This window comes from Balaenoptera musculus, chromosome 2, assembly GCF_009873245.2.
Source record: "Balaenoptera musculus isolate JJ_BM4_2016_0621 chromosome 2, mBalMus1.pri.v3, whole genome shotgun sequence".
Taxonomy (NCBI): Eukaryota; Metazoa; Chordata; class Mammalia; order Artiodactyla; family Balaenopteridae; genus Balaenoptera; species Balaenoptera musculus.
The window spans coordinates 156,134,829-156,153,920 of record NC_045786.1 but is presented as its reverse complement, the minus strand read 5'-3'; the positions used below and the strand labels follow the sequence as shown (position 1 = coordinate 156,153,920).

General features: G+C 34.2%; 1 pseudogene; it reads left to right on the top strand.

The window, feature by feature from the left end:
- Positions 1-2,287: 2,287 nt before the first annotated feature.
- LOC118890787 lies at positions 2,288-2,870 on the top strand (annotated as a pseudogene).
- Positions 2,871-19,092: the final 16,222 nt, after the last annotated feature.

The following is a 19,092-nucleotide window of genomic DNA, read 5'->3' as shown; positions in this document are numbered from 1 at the left end:
TACATATCCTTATTAAATAAAGTTTCCTTTTTTTTACAGCTGTTTTTAACCAAAACTTTTATCATTAGAACTTTGTTCCACCTAGAGGTAAATTTTCTCTGAAAGCAAGTTCTACATGCTCTCTCTTTCTCTGACTTCTGTAATCTGTTGAGATTATCTGCTATGAATCTGTGACTATTTCTCAATGTTCTTTTTGCTCTGTCATTGAATTCATTTTCTTTCAATTTTGGGCATCTGCAATTTTTTTGTCCACTTGTTTCATAGCCTGTACTATTCCTGACATTAATTCTAGGTACAATGGGTAGAGTTATTTATTTCACTTTTGAAGATTAATTATTTTGACAGAAATAACACTCTTTACAGGATAGTTATACTGGATAAAACCAAAATCTTTATTTCAATAATTTAACAAATATAAATGGAATGATTTTTACTCATTCAGTCTTCATAGCAAGCCTGTGAGATATATGCAATTATTATCCTTTTTTTTTTCAGATGAGATAACTGAAGCTCAGAGAGCTTGCATGAATTGCTCAAGATAACACAGCTAGAAAGTAGAAGAACTGAGATTTGATCCCAGGAATGTAGAACTCATGTTCTTAAGCACTATGCAATGCACGCCCTCTCAGTTAAATACATAACTCATCTAAAGGAGAAATTTCATACCGCAAATTTACCATTCATAAATACTTGCTAATGATGTTACAGCACTATTTTATCAGAAATATTTGCCATCAACAATATAAGTGGAAATTATTCCTCTGTTATTGTATGTGTGTTCAATGTCATAAATAATAAAAATATAATAATAATATATAACAAACTTAGAGGCTTAAAACAACACACATTTATTTTTTCATGTTTTCCACGGGTCGAGGTCCAAGCACAATTTATCTGACTCCTCTGCTCAGGGTCTCACAAAGCTGCAATCAAAGTGTTAGCTGGGCTAAGTGCTCATCTAGATGCTCAAATTGAGACCTGCTTTGTAGTCCTCTCAGGCTGCTGGCAAAATTCAACTGCTTGAAATTATTGGACTCAGGTCTCCACATTTTTGCTAACTGCCAGGTCCTCTATGCTACCCTCCATTCCTTGCCATGTGACCCTTTCAATAGGAAGTTTACAACATGTATGTTTGCTTCATAAAATAATCATGGGGGTGATTTCCCATCACCTTTGCTGTATAAAATAACCTAATCAAAAGTGTGACATTCTTTTGCCTTTGCTATATCCTATTGGTTAGAATCAACTCACTGGTCCCACCTTATAGTCAAGAAAAGATTTCACAAATTCCTGGGTACCAGAAGGTGGGAAATCATTGTGGCATTCCACTGCCTGCTACAATCATTATGACCATTTTAAATACTGATACCAAATAATTCTATACCTTGGTTTGAATTAAGATGAAGAATTTGGGGTATAGTAACCCCATTTCATGATACCTTTTCAATCTGAGTGACCAGCTGCAAACTTTTTGACATTCTTTGGAGAGGCCAACAACATAACTTTTGAATATTCGTATATATCATTGGTACAGGATTGATCAGATTTCCTCAATCTTACAGCCCTAAGTTTCAAGTACCCACTCATCAATTTATCCAATGAGGAGAACATTTCCTCCTGAAGTGCTGTTCCTCTGTCAGTCTTCCAAGTGGCAGAGCTAAAGGGAATAGCGATTACAGTTACTTCCTAGCATACTGGAAACAAGAAACTGTAAGCAGAATATATTTCAACTTTGATTACTTTATTGATCGATGCTCAGTGATCGACATACATGCAACTAATCAGGGCAGCCCCACAGTACTCAGTCTATGCATCTAATTGAGATTTTAGTGAATAACACCTAATGTATTGAGCATGATTTGAGGGAAAAAAAGATCCTTCTTGAATCTGTCCCCTATTAAATTTGAACAGTTCATGATGCTACTTAAGTTACTTTTCATGCCACTCACTTTTAACTATGCCTCTACCCATAGGGCTATGATAGCTTCAGATTTAAAATCCAGCTGTATATTTTTTTCTATTTATAACAGCTTAAGAAACTCTTACAAGTCTAGAATTAAGAGAGTCTGAAAGTATTTGAAAGTAGCTATTGAGATACTACCAATTAAAAATTAGGTAACAAAATATTTTCTGTGTGGAAAGACACACATGGCAAAATAACAAGAAACTATATATATTAAATAAATTATATTTCTTTGACAAGGAAATGAGTACAGGTACATAAGAATATGGAATTCAGGGCAGTTAAAAAATATGAATGTGATTCTTTGTTGCATCTTTTGCAAGAATGAAGACTGTTCTCAGCATTAAGACTGTCCACATTCCAGATGATGTCAACATCACTCTGAAGGGATGCACAGTTTCAGAGGCACCCTGTGGAAGGACTTCAGTCACATCAATGTAGAACTCAGTCTCCTTGGAAAGAAAAAGAAGAGGCTCCAGGTTACAAAGGGTGGGGAAATAGAAAGCAACTCGTTTCCATCTGCACTACCTGTAGTCATGTACAGAACATGACCAAGGGTGTTGGTCTATTCTAAGATGAGGTCTGTGCATGCCGATTTCACCATCAATGTTGTTCTTCGGGAGAACGGGTGTCTTGTTGAAATCCAAAATTTCTTTGGCAAAAAATACATCTACTGGACTTGGATGAAGCCAGGAGTTGCTTGTTCAGTATCTCATGCCCAAAAAGATGAGTTGATTTTTTTTTTTTTTAAGATGAGTTAATTCTTGAAGATAACAACACTGAACTTCTATCAAATTTAACTGCTTTGATTCAGCAAACCCCAACGGTTAAAAGCAAAGATATCAGAAAAATTTTGGATGGTATCTACATTTCTGAAAACGGAACAGTTCAGCAGGGTTATAAATAAAATCTAAGTTTTCCAGCTACAGAAACAGCAAGACGCCAGATAATTCCTCAGACTTATTTGTGATATTTTAAAGATGCAAAAAAAACATGTATTGAAAAAAATACTAATGTGTTTATGCTATGCTCATATATTTAATGCTTAATATATTATTAAACACACCCTGAGACAAAAGTTCTGCTCTAAAGATTAGAAAGGTCATTTCAGGGAGCAAAAATATCCAGTGACCAAGCTGGCTTTGTGCAATCACATGCTCAATCACCAGTTGGCATAACATTTTATTTATTTATTTATTTATTTTTAACATTTTTATTGGAGCATAATTGCTTTACAATGATGTGTTAGTTTCTGCTTTGTAACAAAGTGAATTAGTTATATATATACATATGTTCCCATATCTCTTCCCTCTTGCGTCTCTCTCCCTCCCACCCTCCCTATCCCACCCCTCTAGGTGGTCACAAAGCACCGAGCTGATCTCCCTGTGCTATGCGGCTGCTTCCCACTAGCTATCTATTTTACATGGCATAACATTTTTAAAAATGTGATACTACTTCAAATGTGTGACAAAGTCTGCTTGATAATGATTCATACAGAGATTTTTTTTTTTTTTTTTTTTACAGGATGCTTAGGGCCTAAAATTTACTGTTTGGTCTTTAGTCTGAGGACTTCAGCCTGTGGTCTCAGTGGTATCCTTAATGATAAAGACAAAGAAAAATCACACCAATGTACTTTGTGTTTCACAAAGAGTTTACTTATTAGATCTTCAAAATGAGTCTAGAAAGGCATTTATTTACTTTCTATTTAAAAAAAAAAATTCGGGGCACCCAGAATTTGAAGATATAACCCAGTTTCCATGAATCCGGACACAATATTTTTTAAGAGAAAATACAAATTAAAATGGTTAGCATCCAACAGATTTCAAAAATCACCTCTCAATATTGTGTTAGGACATGTGACACCATAATTTTGGAATTCTAGACATTTTGGAATTCTAAAAATTGAGTTAAAATTATGGTTTCACTGTTTATCAGATCTGGCAAATTAGGATTGTTTCTTGGCATTTCTGTGTCTTAAATGCATCTTCTGCCAAATGAATAATAGAATATATATATAATACAATATAGATGTACTTATTAAGATAGAATATACAATTCATATGGTTGTTCCAATTTGAAAAAAAAAAAATAGTTGCTCAAAAACAATTTCAACGCAAGTGAATTAGTAAACAGACCTCCCATTAATTGTAATCCACTGTAACACGGAAAGATACACTTCTAGAATGTTGTACTTGGATTATAGCATTATTAAAGCCAAATCATATCACTTTGATATCTAGAAAGTTTCTCCTACAAACTGTATTGCACTTAGCTGAAGGACAATAGTCATGCCTTTTGATTGCTTTACTCCCAGTAAGATCTACCATGATGTTCTACTTATGGTGATTTAGAGAATGACATCTGTGTGGTAACTCTATTTTTAACTATTTGAGGAACTACCAAATGGTTTTCAACAAAGGTTGCATCTTTTTACATTCCTACCAGCAATATATAAGTGTTTCAATTTCTCCACATCCTCACCAACACTTTTTATCTTCTGTTTATTGATTATAGCTATTTTAGTAGGTGTTAACTGGTATCTCATTGTGATTTTGATTTGCATTTCCCTGATGATTGATGACTTCAAGCATTGTTTCATGTGCCTATTGACCATCCATATATAGATATAGATATAGATATAGATGAAATGTCTTTTCAAATACTTTGTCAATTTTTAAATTAGATTATTTTATCTTTTTATGGTTGAATTTTAAAGATTCTTACACATACCAGACATTAATTTCTTATCAAATATATGATTTATATATACCTTTTTTGTATTCTGTAGTTTGTCATTTCACTTTCCTGATATTGCCCTTTGATATATAAAAGTTTTTGACTTTGATAAGTTCAATTTGTCTATTTTTTCTATTTTTGCTTGTACTTTTGCTGTCACATCTAAGAAACCATTGGCTATTTTGAAGTCATGAAGATTTACACCTATATTTTCTCCTATGAATTTTATAGTTGTTTTTAAACTATTTTACTTTAAGTTAATTTGTACATTCTGCATGAAATAGGGATCCAAGTTTATTCTTTTACATGTGGATTTCTAATGATTTTAGCACCGTTTGTTGAAAAGGCTTTCCTTCCCTGCCTTGAATGTTCTTGGCACTCTTTTCTTAAATGAAATGTCAATAAATATGTATTTATTTCTACATTCCCAATTCAATTCTATTGTTCTGTGTGCCCATACTTATGCTAATACCACATGTCTTAATTATCAAGGCTATGTGGTAAATTTTTAAGTATTCTGAGTTCTCTCTATTCTTTTTTTTGAAGATTGTTTTGGCTATTCTGGCAAACTTACTAATCCATATGAATTTTAGAATAAGCATGTCTATTTAAAAAGAAGTCATTGGCATTTCTAAAAATAAATTTATTTATTTATTGGCTGCATTGGGTCTTTGTTGCTGTGCACAGGCTTTGCTCTAGTTGCAGTAAGCGGGGGCTACTCTTTGTTGCAGGCTTCTCTTGTTGTGGAGCATGACCTCTAGGCACCTGGGCTTCAGTAGTTGTGGCATGCAGGCTCAGTAGTTGTGGCTCACAGGCTCTAGAAAGCAGGCTCAGTAGTTGTGGTGCAAGGGCTTTGTTGCTCCACAGCATTTGGAATCTTCCCAGACCAGGGCTTGAACCCGTGTCCCCTGCCTTGGCAGGCAGATTCTTAACGTCTGTGCCACCAGGGAAGTCCCTCATTGGCATTTTGATAGGGATTATGTTGAATCTATACATCAATTTGGAGAGTATTTCCGTCTTAATTGCATTAAGTCTTCCAATCCATGAACACAGATGTCATTCTATTTATTTAGGTTTTCTTTAATTTATTTCAACAAATTTCTGTATATATCATTGCATACATCTTGCACTTTGGATAAATTCATTCCTAAGTATTTCATCTTTGATAATATTTTTATTCAAGCTGTTTTCTTAATTCCACTTTCAGTTGTTCATTGTGAGTGTGTAAAATACCATGCATCTTTATATACTGATCTTATAGCCTGGAATCTAGCTGTCTTCATTTATTGTCTCTAACTGTATGGTGTGTGTGTGTGTTTGTATGTGTATGTGTGTGTTTCTTAGCATTTTCTCTATAAGATTATGACATCTGTGAAAAGAGATCATTTATTTCTTCCTTTTCCATCCAGATGCCTTTTATCTCATTTTCTTCCCTAATTGCATTGGCTAGAACCACCAATACAATGTTGAATAGAAATAACAAGAGCAGGCATCCTTGTGTTGTTCTTGATCTTAGGGAGAAAGTTTTCACTCTTTCATCATTAAGTGTAATGTCAGCTGTGGATTTATCATTGGTGCATTTGACCGTTTAGCAGAACTAAACCTCTATTCCTAGTTTGCTGAGTGTTTTTATGATGAAAGGATGTTGGTCTTGTCAAATGAGTTTTCTGCATCTATTGAGATGGTTAAGTTTCTTCAGTTGTTTTTGTTCTTTATTTTATTAATACAGTTTATTACATTGATTAATTTTTGTATATTATACCAACCTTATATTTCTGGAATAAATCCCATTTGGATACGCTATATAATCCTTTCAATATGCAGCTGGAATCAATCTGCTAGTATTTTGTCAAAAAGTTTTGCGTCTATATGCATAAGTGATATTGTTCTGTAGCTTCTTTTCTTCTAATGCCTTTGCCAGGTTTTGATATCATGCTAACATTGGCCTCATAGGATGAGTACGGAATTCTCTCGTCTTCTATTTTTTAAGAGTTTGTGAAGAACTGATGCAAATTCTTCTTTAAATATTTAATAGAATTCACAATCAAAGCCATTTCTACTTGAGCTTTTTTTGTGGGAATTCTTTTTTTTTAATTTTTATTTTTTGTAAATGCAAGCTATTTACTTGTTATGAGCCTATTCAGATTTTCTGTTTCTTCTTGTGTCATTTTTGGTAGTTTGTGTCTTTCTAGGAATTTGTCCATTTTAATAAGGTTATCTAATTTGTTGGCATATTACTGTTCCTTGTTCACCTAAATTCTTTTTTTTTTTTTAATTTGTACATTGGGTAGTAATACCCCCTCTTATATTTTTTATTTTAGTAATTAAAAATTTTGTATTTTTTTCTTGATCAGTCTAGATATAGTTGGCCAGTTTTGTTGATCTTTACAAAGAAACAACTTTTGACTTTATTGATATTCTCTGCTGTCCATTGACCTGTCTTCTCGTCTATTGCTTGTTGATCATCATACTGAATTTTTCATTTTAATTGTTGTATTTTTGATACTTTCTTTTAGTTCTTCAGACATGGTTCCCTTTAGCTCCTTAACCATATTTTAAATAGCTGATTAAATTCTTTGTCTAACAATTTCAACATGACTTCTTCAGAGAGAGTTTCTATTTATTCTCTCCTATCTCCAAGGTTTGTTTTCATCACTGCTTATTGTAGCTGTTGTCTTTCCTAACTTTTCAGGACTGATTCTGTAAACTATGTATTCCTTGTCATTTGTGGCCACTGAGGTTTCTGTTTGGTTATCTTAGTGGTTAGAGATTTCCTTAAATTTCTGAAATTAATAAATCTCTCCATTTTATTGAGATGTCTGTGTGCATGCCATGGCATGCTTTTACCACTCTGTCTTGGCCTTTAATTTCTGCTTATGCAGAGTTTCAAGATCATTTGTAAGTGAGATATTAGGGCCTTCTCAAGTCTTTCCTAGGCATCTACACAGGTCCACAAATGTGCATGGCATTCTAGACTCCCAGCAATACATCAGAGCTTTTCAAAGACTCTATGACATCTTATATGGACTAAACTGTGTTCCTCCAAAATTCATATGTTGAAGCCCTACCTCCCTATATGGTTATATCTAGAGATAGGCTCTTTGGAAAGTAAAGTTAAATCAGGTCATAAGGGTGGGGTCCTAATTTGGTAAGAATGTGGCCTTCTAAGAAAAATAAGAGAGAGAAATAAAGATCTCTCTCGCTCTCTCTCTCTTTTCCATATGAGGACATAGTGAGAAAGTGGCTTTCTGCAAGCCAGGAAGAGCACTCTCAACAGAAACCAACCATGCTGGCACCTGAATCTTAAACTTCAAGCCTCTAGAACTGTGAGAAAAAAAACCAAAAATTTCTGTTGTTTAAGATACCTAGTCTACGTTATTTTATTAGGGTAACAACTTATTCCTCAGCTTTTCCTTTTCAGATTTTTTGAGCAGACTATTATTTGGCCCAAATTTTATCCTTCATCTGCAGAAACTGAAACATTAAAATACTTACCTATAATTTTTTTTAAAAAAATGAACTGAGAAGAAACTTTAGTACTGCATGAGTTTGAGTCATGTTTAAAAAGAAAGACTTTTCAAGTGGAGTATTTCCAGGGAATGGACAAATAATAATTTCATTTTTGTTTCAGAATGAGGTTTTGAAAAAGCTGAAGCTTTGTGCTTTTCCTTTTGGTACTTCCTTTTGGTTGACTTGTTATTTTACAAGTCTATTCCTGGGCTGGATAGAAGGGAACAGAACTAGAGCAAGTTAAAATACCATAAAGCTCACTGTTAATATCAACATTCAGCAGTTTTAAAAATAAATGTTGCTGCAAGCATTTGGTTAATTTTCATAGTTTTGAAAAAGTTAATTCTGACAGTTTTTGACAGATTTTTTCATTGTTTTTTAAATTTTTTCTTTTTTTTCCAACAGGTCCTTGTTATCTATTTTAAATACAGCACTGTGTGCATGTCAATCCCAAACTCCCAATCTATCCCTCCCCACCACCTTTCCCTCCTGTTATCATTCTCTAAGTCTGTGAGTCTGTTTCTGTTTTGTAAATAAGTTCATTTGTATCATTTTTTTTTTTGGTTCTGCATATAAGCAATATCATATGATATTTGTCTTTCTCTGACTTACTTCACTTAGTATGATAATCTCCAAGTCCACCCATGTTGCTGCAGATGACATTATTTCATTCTTTTAAATGGCTTTGTATTCTATTGTATATATGTACCACATCTTCTTTATCCATTCATCTGTCAATGGACATTTAGTTTGCTTCCATGTCTTGGCTATTGTAAACAGTGCTGCAATGAACATTGGGGTGCATGTATCCTTTTGAACCATGTTTTTCTCTGGATATATGCCCAGGAGTGGGATTGCTCGATCATATGGTAGCTCTATTTTTAGTTTTTTTTTTAAAAGAACTTCCAGACTGTTCTCCATACTGGTTGTTCCAATTTACATTCCCAGCATCAGTGTAAGAGGGTTCTTTTCTCCACACCCTCTCCAGCATTTATTGTTTGTACATTTTTGATGATGGCCATTCTGACTTGTATGAGGTGATATCTCATTGTAGTTTTGATTTGCATTTCTCTAATAATTAGCGATGTTTGAGCATCTTTTCATGTGCCTCTTGGTCATCTGTATGTCTTCTTTGGAGAAATGTCTATTTAAATCCTCCACCCATTTTTTGATTGGATTGTTTGTTTTTTGGTTATTGAGCCACATGAGCTGTTTGTAAATTTTGGAGACTAATCCCTTGTCAGTCGCATCATTTGCAAATATTTTCTACCGTTCTGTGGGTTGTCTTTTTGTTTTGTTTGTGGTTTCCTTTGTTGTGCAAAAGCTTTTGAGTTTAATTAGGTCCCATTTCTTTATTTTTGTTTTTATTTCCATTACTCTGGGAGAATTGAAAAAGATATTGCTGCGATTTATGTTAAAGAGTGTTCTGCCTATGTTTTCCTCTAAGAGTTTTATAGTATCCAGTCTTTAATCCATTCTGAGTTTATTTTTGTGTATGGTATTAAAGAATGTTCTTGTTTCATTTTTTTACATGTAGCTGCCCAGTTTTCCCAGCACCATTTATTGAAGAGACTGTCTTTTCTCCATTGTATAATCTTGCCTCCTTTGTCGTAGATTAACTGACCGTAGTTTAAGGAGGGTCAAATTTTCGGAGGTCCTTATATCACCATTTTTGCTTGTGAAATTCTGTTATTTATTTTTTAATGTGTTTCTAATATTTCAAAATCTAGAATTCTAGCTTCTCCATAAAATTTGGAAATCTAACAATACTGTGCCTATAATGTCAGAAGGTCAAGGAAAGCGTGGTGATAACTGAGCTGTGCCTTTTATTTTATTACATCTATTCTTTGTTAACCATATCTCTCCAGCCCTCCTTTTGTTATTCATCTGGTCCCTGTCGGTTCTGAACAATCACCATAAATTATTGCTGGAATACATTAAGTGATATTACATTGTAATAAGTAATATTATAATGAACTCACTTTTCTAGGAAAAAAATCAAAATTTTCAATAAATGACATTCTCCCTTTTGAATATTATTAGGGAATGGAAAAACATATATATTTAGAAGTGTATGTAAATTTGTCTAAAAATAAAGGATAGTTTTTTTAAATCCCTTTTCTCTCTTTTTTTAGCATCTGGCTCTCATGCAGGTCTGAAATCTAAATTCAAACAACCTGTTTCTTTTGAAAAATCTTAACCAAATAATTTAATTTAAAATGATCCTAGATTTGTAGTGCCTCCAGACAGTCAAATGATAGCAAAAAATCCTTTCCAGAGTAACTCTACTTTAACATATGCTCACCATATTTCTACAGATTCTCTAAAGAATATGACCTCATAGTCAAAAATCACAAATCAGCTAAGGAAATGAAGCAAACGATTTACAGCTAATAAAACAAACTTGATATCAAAATTTGATATTAAAATGCTTATATTTTAATTATCAAGCATGGCTATAAAGCAATAAGTTGAATATATTTATAAAAATAAGAAATGTGTGAATATCTAAATAAGAAATAAATATGCATATTTAAAAATAAAAAAGAAAAGAAATTTGATTATAAAGTTTTAAAGTGGAAATATAAATATATGTCCACACGTGCATTTACATATATATGTAATTGTTGAAATTATCAAAAGATAAGTAAGGAGCAGATCAGAAACAGAAAAAGTATTAATTAGAGTAAAAGGATTAATGAAATGGTTTTTAGATTTAAAGAATGTAACAGATTTCAAGATGGAAAGAAAACAAGATACAAAATATGATAGGAGCTGAAGACACATGCATGTTCAAAAGAATAGAAAAAAATGTACATTAAATCAGAGTTCCGAAAAATAAAAACAATGAAGAAATAATATTGAAAGAACTATTAGCCAAGAAATTTCCAGAATTGTTGAGCAACACTAAATCTTAGACCTAATCACCTAAGCAAATCAATAAAAATAAATTCCTAATTATAATTCCAATAAGGGTAAATATAATAAATCCATACCTAGGCACAATGTAGTTAAACCACAGAACACTAATTACAAATAAATTGTCTGTGAAGCATCTAGAAAACACACACACAACACACACAGGTGACATACAAATTTAAACAAAGCTTCAGAGGAAATTTTATGCTTTACAACTAATTTTACATCATTCCTTTTTTTCTAATAAAATATCCATAATACATGTTTCTCTGTGAATTATTTTTTGTAATTTTTTTCAATAAATCCAGTTATTCAGGATCAGCATACATCTATTTAGTGACAAAGTATTCATAAGACTGCATTAGATTCCATTTATACATGGAATAAATGAAGATATTTTCTATGAAGATTTTATAATCCAACAAGGGCAAAAGATGACCAAAATATATTGATAAACATCTTAAGTTGTATGCTTTGTTTACAAAGCCTCAGAAGTTGACTGCATAAATTCAACAAAAATATAATTTATCAGAATGTTTTAGGAGAAATTATGCAATGTAAGAGAAAGTTGAAGAACCATTTAATGGATAAGACCCATGTTGATTTCAGGGATCAAGGTAGGTTTATTGTATTGGTTTTCTATGGCTGGCTGTTGTAACAAATTACTACAAACACATTGGCTTAAAACAACACTAATGCATTATCTTACAGTTCTGTGATTTTGGGAGTCTGAAATGGGTCTCACTGAGCTAAAATCCATAGGTCAGCAGGGCTCCATTCCCTTCCAAGGCTCTGGGGGAGAATTCTTTCCCTTACATTTTCAACTTTAAGAGGCTACATATGTTCCTTAACTTAGGCCTCTTCCTGCATCTTCAAAGCCAGAAACATCAGGTTCCTTTCCACACTGTCACTCCCTAGATCTTCCCTCTTCATCCTTCCTCTGCCACCTTTAAAGACACTTGTGATTACATTGGGCCCACTTGGTTAAGCTTTCACAGGTTCTGGAGATTAAGACATGAATATCTTTTGTTTTGGGGGAGCAGGAGGGGTGTTTATTCTACCTGCCACACTTAACAGTATTGTCAGCTATTTACTGGAATGAGTTAGCTTTTTATTTTTCTGTCTCTCCACTAAAGATTCAAAATTTTAGAAGAGAAAGTACCAATAGCCCAGATTGGGTCATTACATCCAGTATTTGGGTATAGCATGGAGTCATCATTCCCATCAATTCTGTGCTAAATGAGAGAATTCCTTGAAAGTATATTGAGGGTCTGCTACCAGAGGAGCCAGAGGAATGAATGCAAGAAGCCATGGAATAACAAATGTCCAATATAATTAGTAAAAAGAAATCACACTGGCAAACACAGCACATGGAAACATATAACAAAGTCAGTAGTATCGATACTTATTTTCCAATTTTCCAAGATGTGTTCCTCAGTATGTTAGGAGATCCATGACTGCATATAAAGAAGAAAAATATAATTGTTTCATCGTCAAAGAATTCTGAGAACTATTATATGTATATCCTTTTCTTTGATATTTATTAAATAAACCAACAAACTAGAGCATTGTAAAATTTGTATTAAAATAACTTGAACACAGTTTTTCCTAACCTATTTGAGTAAAGAAACTTTTGTTTCCAGATTTCTTTCTTAATTCCAATGAAACACCCAAGAGCATACATGCTTTGGGAAAGAATTCCTTAGAGCAACTTTGAGTGTTGCTGGATAATAAAACATCAGCCTATTGGTAGTACAAGAAAACTCTGAAAATTAATATTGTGCATTTAAAGTAAAACACTGACTCCAAGCTATTTCAGCTGAGGTGAGCAAATGTAGCGTCATGAAGGAATGGAATAGTTTCACTGAAAATATGGCTTATAAACAAAAATGATTATGCTACTTAAATTAGTATTATTTAGAAAGTTTTTTCTTTTATGTAACTACATAAGAGCAAATGTCACCCTATTTAATTGATGCTAAACATACCTTTTAATATCATTTCCTTACTTCTGAGTTCTTAGTGATATATATATATCATTAAGATTCCCTCATCCTCATTCTGGCCATAAAATATATAAATTCTAACAGTGAAATGTAGTTATACTGTATCCTTTTACATTAACAAAACTTTCCTTAACATTGATTTAATTTGCATTTGTTGGATGTCTGATTTACTTTTTAGCCTTTGGAAATAGATGTAGCGGGGAGGAAGTCGGAAGGCAAGTTCAAGTGGCATGAGATGGTAATTTCAGTCCATTTCATTAATCTACATTGCCTCCTACTGTTTAGTAAGGTGAAGACAATATGAGGTTTTCAATTCCTCTTTTGACATTAGTTTGTCAAATATTTATGGTATACAAGCTATGCATAAGACATTATGTTTTGTATGTTATGGATACACTAATAACATACAGTTTCAGCAATGAAGTAGGTTAGACCCTCAAGGGACAGACAGAAGAGTGAAGAGACAATTTTAAAACAAAAAATAAAAGAGATACAAAGTGTTACGAAGTTTCAATAGCAAAAGCAGAATTTTCTTTGTTGGGGATTGTGGTGCTTAAGACAAATTTTTTGAAGGAAGTGTTCAGTGAGTTGGAGTTTGACCAGTAAGAAGCTCAGAGTGTAGGAAAAATTTTTTAAAAACTTCAAGTTTGACTTGCTAGTGGATAAAGAGCAAAGAAAAAGAAAAACAATATGGATGTTGAGGGAAAGAACTGTAGTCCAGGTAGCAGGAATATCAGATGCATGAAAGCTTGAGAGTAAAGGCTGTAAAAGCTGGTTAACTCCACGGAATCCTGAACTTTCAGTGTGCAGCTGACAAGTTGTTAAAGAACAGGGAAGTATTGAAGATCATTGAACAGAGAAGTGGCATAATCAGTAGTATGCTTTTGAAAGATTAACCTGGGACTTTGGTGGGAGGGCAGGTGAACAATGGAAGGAGATCTAGTAGAAGAAAGTCAAACTAGAACTTATCTAGTCAAGAGATCATCTGACCTAGAATGTTATAATGATGAGAAAATAAAACTAATGGAAGCTGAGAGAGGTACAGTTGAGAGTAACTGAATAAATAGAATAAACAAGGGACTGGATCTGATAAGGCAAGAGAGAAGAGATAAGGGGGCTGCCTAGGAGTGACAACAAAGTTTTGAGCTAAAGAATTGGGAAACTGATATTTATTTCATTAAAGTAGGGAAATTTGGAAACGTTGATGGTTTATTGGGGGAAGCAGTTGACTTTGTTTCGGATTTGTTGAGATATTGATAAATAGGCATTCATATTGTTAATGCACACTATGTTTCAAATACCATACGAAGTAATAGAGGTTTAGTAAATGAACATGATAGACTTAGTTTGTGCCTTCATGGAAGTTAGAGTGTAATAAGACAGAAAATAAACACTTATGGTTGATTTCAAAAATGGTCATAAATTTGTCCCTCTTTATCTGAAGGTAGAGTCTGGTTCAACATCCTTTTACTATGCGTTGGCTATGTGACTGGTTTTGACCAATGGATCATTAGCAACCATTATGTAAGAAGAGACTTGTAAAATGTTTGTGCATTGTGCACTCTTGTTTTTGAAACCCTAACACTGACATGTGAAAAAGTCCAGGCTAGTCTGCTAAAGGATGAGAGACATGCAGCTGAGTCACTCCTTATGCCTTGGCTGACAGCCTGCTAACTGCTAGAAATATACGTGAGGCCATTCTAATCATCCATCTACCAGCTGATTCTTCAGTTAATCACAAAACATGAGAAAACCCAGCAGGCTTTATCCAAGTAAGTCCATGCCAGAAGAATCATCCAGCCAACCCACAGAATCACGAACCAAGCAAAATTTTCTTTCCTTAATCTACTGAGTTTTGAGGTAGTTTACACAGTAAATGTTAATTGATACAAAACATACCTACTTGCATACATCCATACAAATACTGTTTATCTTGACCTTCAATGATCCTGTTTTGTATTCTTTAAATTACCTAATTTCTGATGCTATAATTTGTTTCTTGCAAACCACTCTCTGACAAACTATTTCTTTTTTTTTAATATGAATTTATTTATTTATTTATTTATTTTTGGCTGCTTTGGTTCTTCGTTGCTGCATGTGGGCTTTCTCTAGCTGCAGCGAGCTTGAGCTACACTTCGTTGCGGTGAGTGGGTTTCTCATTGCGGTGGCTTCTCTTGTTGCAGAGCACGGGCTCTAGGCACATGGGCTTCAGTAGTTATGGCACGTGGGTTCAGTAGTTGTGGCTAGCGGGCTCTAGAGCACAGGCTCAGTAGTTGTGGCACACGGGCTTAGTTGCTCCACGGCATGTGGGATCTTCCCAGACCAGAGTTCGAACCCATGTCCCTTGCAATGGCAGGCACATTCTTAACCACTGCACCACCAGAGAAGTCCCAACAAACTATTTCTTATTTTTCCATCTCAAGTCCTCTCATATCCTGTGTCTAGAAGTCCTTTAACTCACCATAATCTATAATCCATTGATCTAATTTTCTTTTCACTGTACCTCACCTCCTTAAATATCCTCTTTTGCATTATCTAACTTAAATTCCATTGCCAGACATTAAAATCTCTTTCTTGTACACACTCTTGTCTCTTTTGTCCCCTCATGTTTTGTTATTTTCCATTGACAAAAACACAACTAGTTAAATCTAACTCTTTGCCCAATCCTTGTATATATCCATGTAACTGAACGTGGTTGAGAAAACCACACAAGCACAATTCGTGGCCCCTGTATTCATAACCACAGACCTCAAGCTCCAGTGTTTCCTTAATGCTACCAGTCACTCAAAATATATTCCTATAGTTATTTTGCTCTCCTAACTCTCCTAGAAAAGTTTTTTTTTTTTCCTTAAACTATAAAGTTCATATAACAACAAGGACCTACTGCATAGCACAGGAACTGTATTCAATACCTTGTAAGAACTATAATGGAAAAGAATCTGAAATATATATAACTGAATCACTTTGTTGTACACCTGAAACTAACACAAAACTGTAAATCAACTATCCTTCAATAAAAAAGGATAAATAGAATAAAGTGCAAACAAATCATCTGGAAATCTTAGTAAAGTCTTAGTAAAGTCCATATTTTGATTCAGTAAACTTGAGGAGGAACATGAAATTCTGCATTTCTAACTCCCAGTAATGCTGATATTGCTTTTTCTTAGACCATACCCTTAGAAAGAGGATCTAGAAGACTATTTCCTATGTTCTTCTCTCTCCTATACCCCAAATCTCCTTCCCATCCTTACTTTCAGTTAATGATCCTGCTTCTGACTTCACTGAAGCAATCAAAAGATAAAATTGACAGTCTCACCATCATACTTTCCTACGTAACAGCCTCCGTATCTTTACAGCTTGACTTGACATCAGTCAACTATGTGTGAGCCTAATGCATGACAATATCTTCTGTGGAGCAGAGATACCACTTCCTCTTATCTGTTAAAGGATATTTTTTCCTCAGAACTTGCCTCCTCTTTTTCCTACATTGTTGAGTTTTCATGTTCTTCTGTTGTGTTAAGTGTAGGTACAGATAAGAAGCATCTAGCAATTCTCACTTAAGCCCACTCCAAACTTTTGCTACCATCACACCACTGAAACTGCTTCTGTCAAATTACCAATAAACTCCATGTAGCTAAATCCAATGATCAATATTAGTCAATATATTGCTTGAACTGTCTTTGTATTTGACAAATTTTATCAGCGTTTTCACTCAGTTCCCAGGATATTTGTTTCATCTTGTTTTGTTTTCTTGTCTCATTGGGCACTCAATCTCTTTTTTAAATTCCTAATCTTCTCCTTGACCACTTAATATTGACTGCTGAGGTCTCAGTCCTTTGTTCTCTCCTTTATCCTCTTGGCTCCTCTGTGATCCCCTCACCTTTCTTTTTCTTCTATTCCTTTGTCTTCTCTATTTTATCTACATTCATATTCATGTAATTTCATGACTTTAAATTCCATCTACATTTCTAACTGTATATCTCCAACTCACAACTTGCTCTTGAATTGCAGGTCCTTGTAACTGCCACTGGTTATCTCCAAATAAAGGTCTAACAAATATCTCAACCTAACATTTCCAAAGGAAAACTCTTGAACTTCCCACTTTGCCAAATTTGCTTGATCTCCAGTTTTATACACCTTATTCAACGGCAAATCCATCCTTGTGGATACCTTTTGGTCATGCTGAATTGCTCACACTCTAATCCAATCTGTCAGTAATTTTGTTGGATTAATGTCCAAGATTTACCTAGAAGCTGAGCACTTCTTACCACATCTACCAAAGCCAACCTTTGGTCTAAGTCACCATCTTTTCTCAAATTGACTACTGAAATAACCTCTGAATTGGTCTCTTTCTACCTGCAAGCCAGAAATATCTTTTAAACAAGAAAGTCAGATTCTCTGCTCAAAACTCTACAACAGCTCTCAACTTCATTTAAAGTGAAAGCCAGAGATTTTGCAATAACCTACACGGTTCTACATGATCTCCCTACCCCTCTTATATGAAACTCTGATTAATCTCATTTCCTACAATCCACCCTCTGTCTCCCCCGATACCCCAGCCAGCTATTCAGCCACATTTCTCACTCTTGCTCCTGCTTCAACGCATTAGGCATGTTCCTAGGAGCATTAGGACCCTCTACTCATTTTCCTGTACCTGTAAAGCTCTGTCTTAGATTGAAACATTGTTCAGTCCCACTACTTCCTTTAAGTCTTTTCAAGTAAGCCTGATCTCTTTACTTAATAATGAAAAGTTTCCTCCCATACCTCCACCCCTCACCCATTCCCTTTTCCTCACATTGCTAGGATTTTTTTTTTTTGATTACCCCAATTATCATCTTCTATACCATAAAATTTATTTCTTTATTACAACTAATTTTTATTGTCAAACTAAAACTTAAGCTCCATAGTTCTAAGTTACTTTGCTTTTTTCCTGCTAATGTAACCCAGGTGTATAAAACAGTGTCTAGAAGATAGCAGAACTCAACAAATATTACTTAATTGAATGTTGAAGAAAGAATTATGTAGGGGAATAATAGGATGCCATGTTAGATAATAACAGGGAAAGAATTCCTAGACATTTGATCTGTCAATGCTTATTGCATTACCTGAAATGTCAGTTTCTTTTTCCCCTGGCAACACATGGAAAACATTTTGAAAATTGATTTCTGCATTCCTTGCATAAATACTGCAGCTCCAGCATTTCACAAATCTTTGAATCCTGTTTTAGAGCTCCAACTGGCATAGCTGTTAATTTCTTGGTATTTACCTGTTCATTTATAAATCAAAGTAATAATTTAACTTCAAACATTGGAGAATAACCTCTTCAGGCACTTTACAATGCCAAAGGCAGGTTACTGCCTTTTAAACACCATCACCACATACAATATGAATGGAATTACAGGGAGACCACTTTCCATTCAATTACCAGTGCACCTATTGCTTGGTCTTTGAAGCGGCACTTTGCATTTTAAAAAGGTCTGTTTAGTTAAGTAACATAATTTATTTAAGAAGGTTTTAAAAATACACATGGCATCTATCTTTTCAGAAGGTAGAGCATTGCATGTAACCGCAATTATAAACAAATCAACCAATTAAATTCCTACAACTGAAACAAAAGCAGCTTGCTTGTAAGAATTCATCAGAAAATCCATTTACATAGGCTTCACTGAAGAGGGAGAGCCATTCTGCACAAAATAAAGTGCACTGTCTGCTTTCAAGCATTTAACACATTAATATCTCCAAAAAATGTACAAATTTGTGGTCCAAGTTCCAAACAGATATTCATAGTTGGTCACAGTTGAGGGCCTTCCGGCAGACTTAGGTGTTTTGAGATTGTTTATGAGGCAGCGCTTCAAGTTTGGAAAGATCACATTGGCCTTTGTAGCATGCTGTGTGTGCAAATAGGTTTCTTGTTCAAGCTTCTGCAACAAACTATGGCAAAGCTGCCTGCAAAGTTGT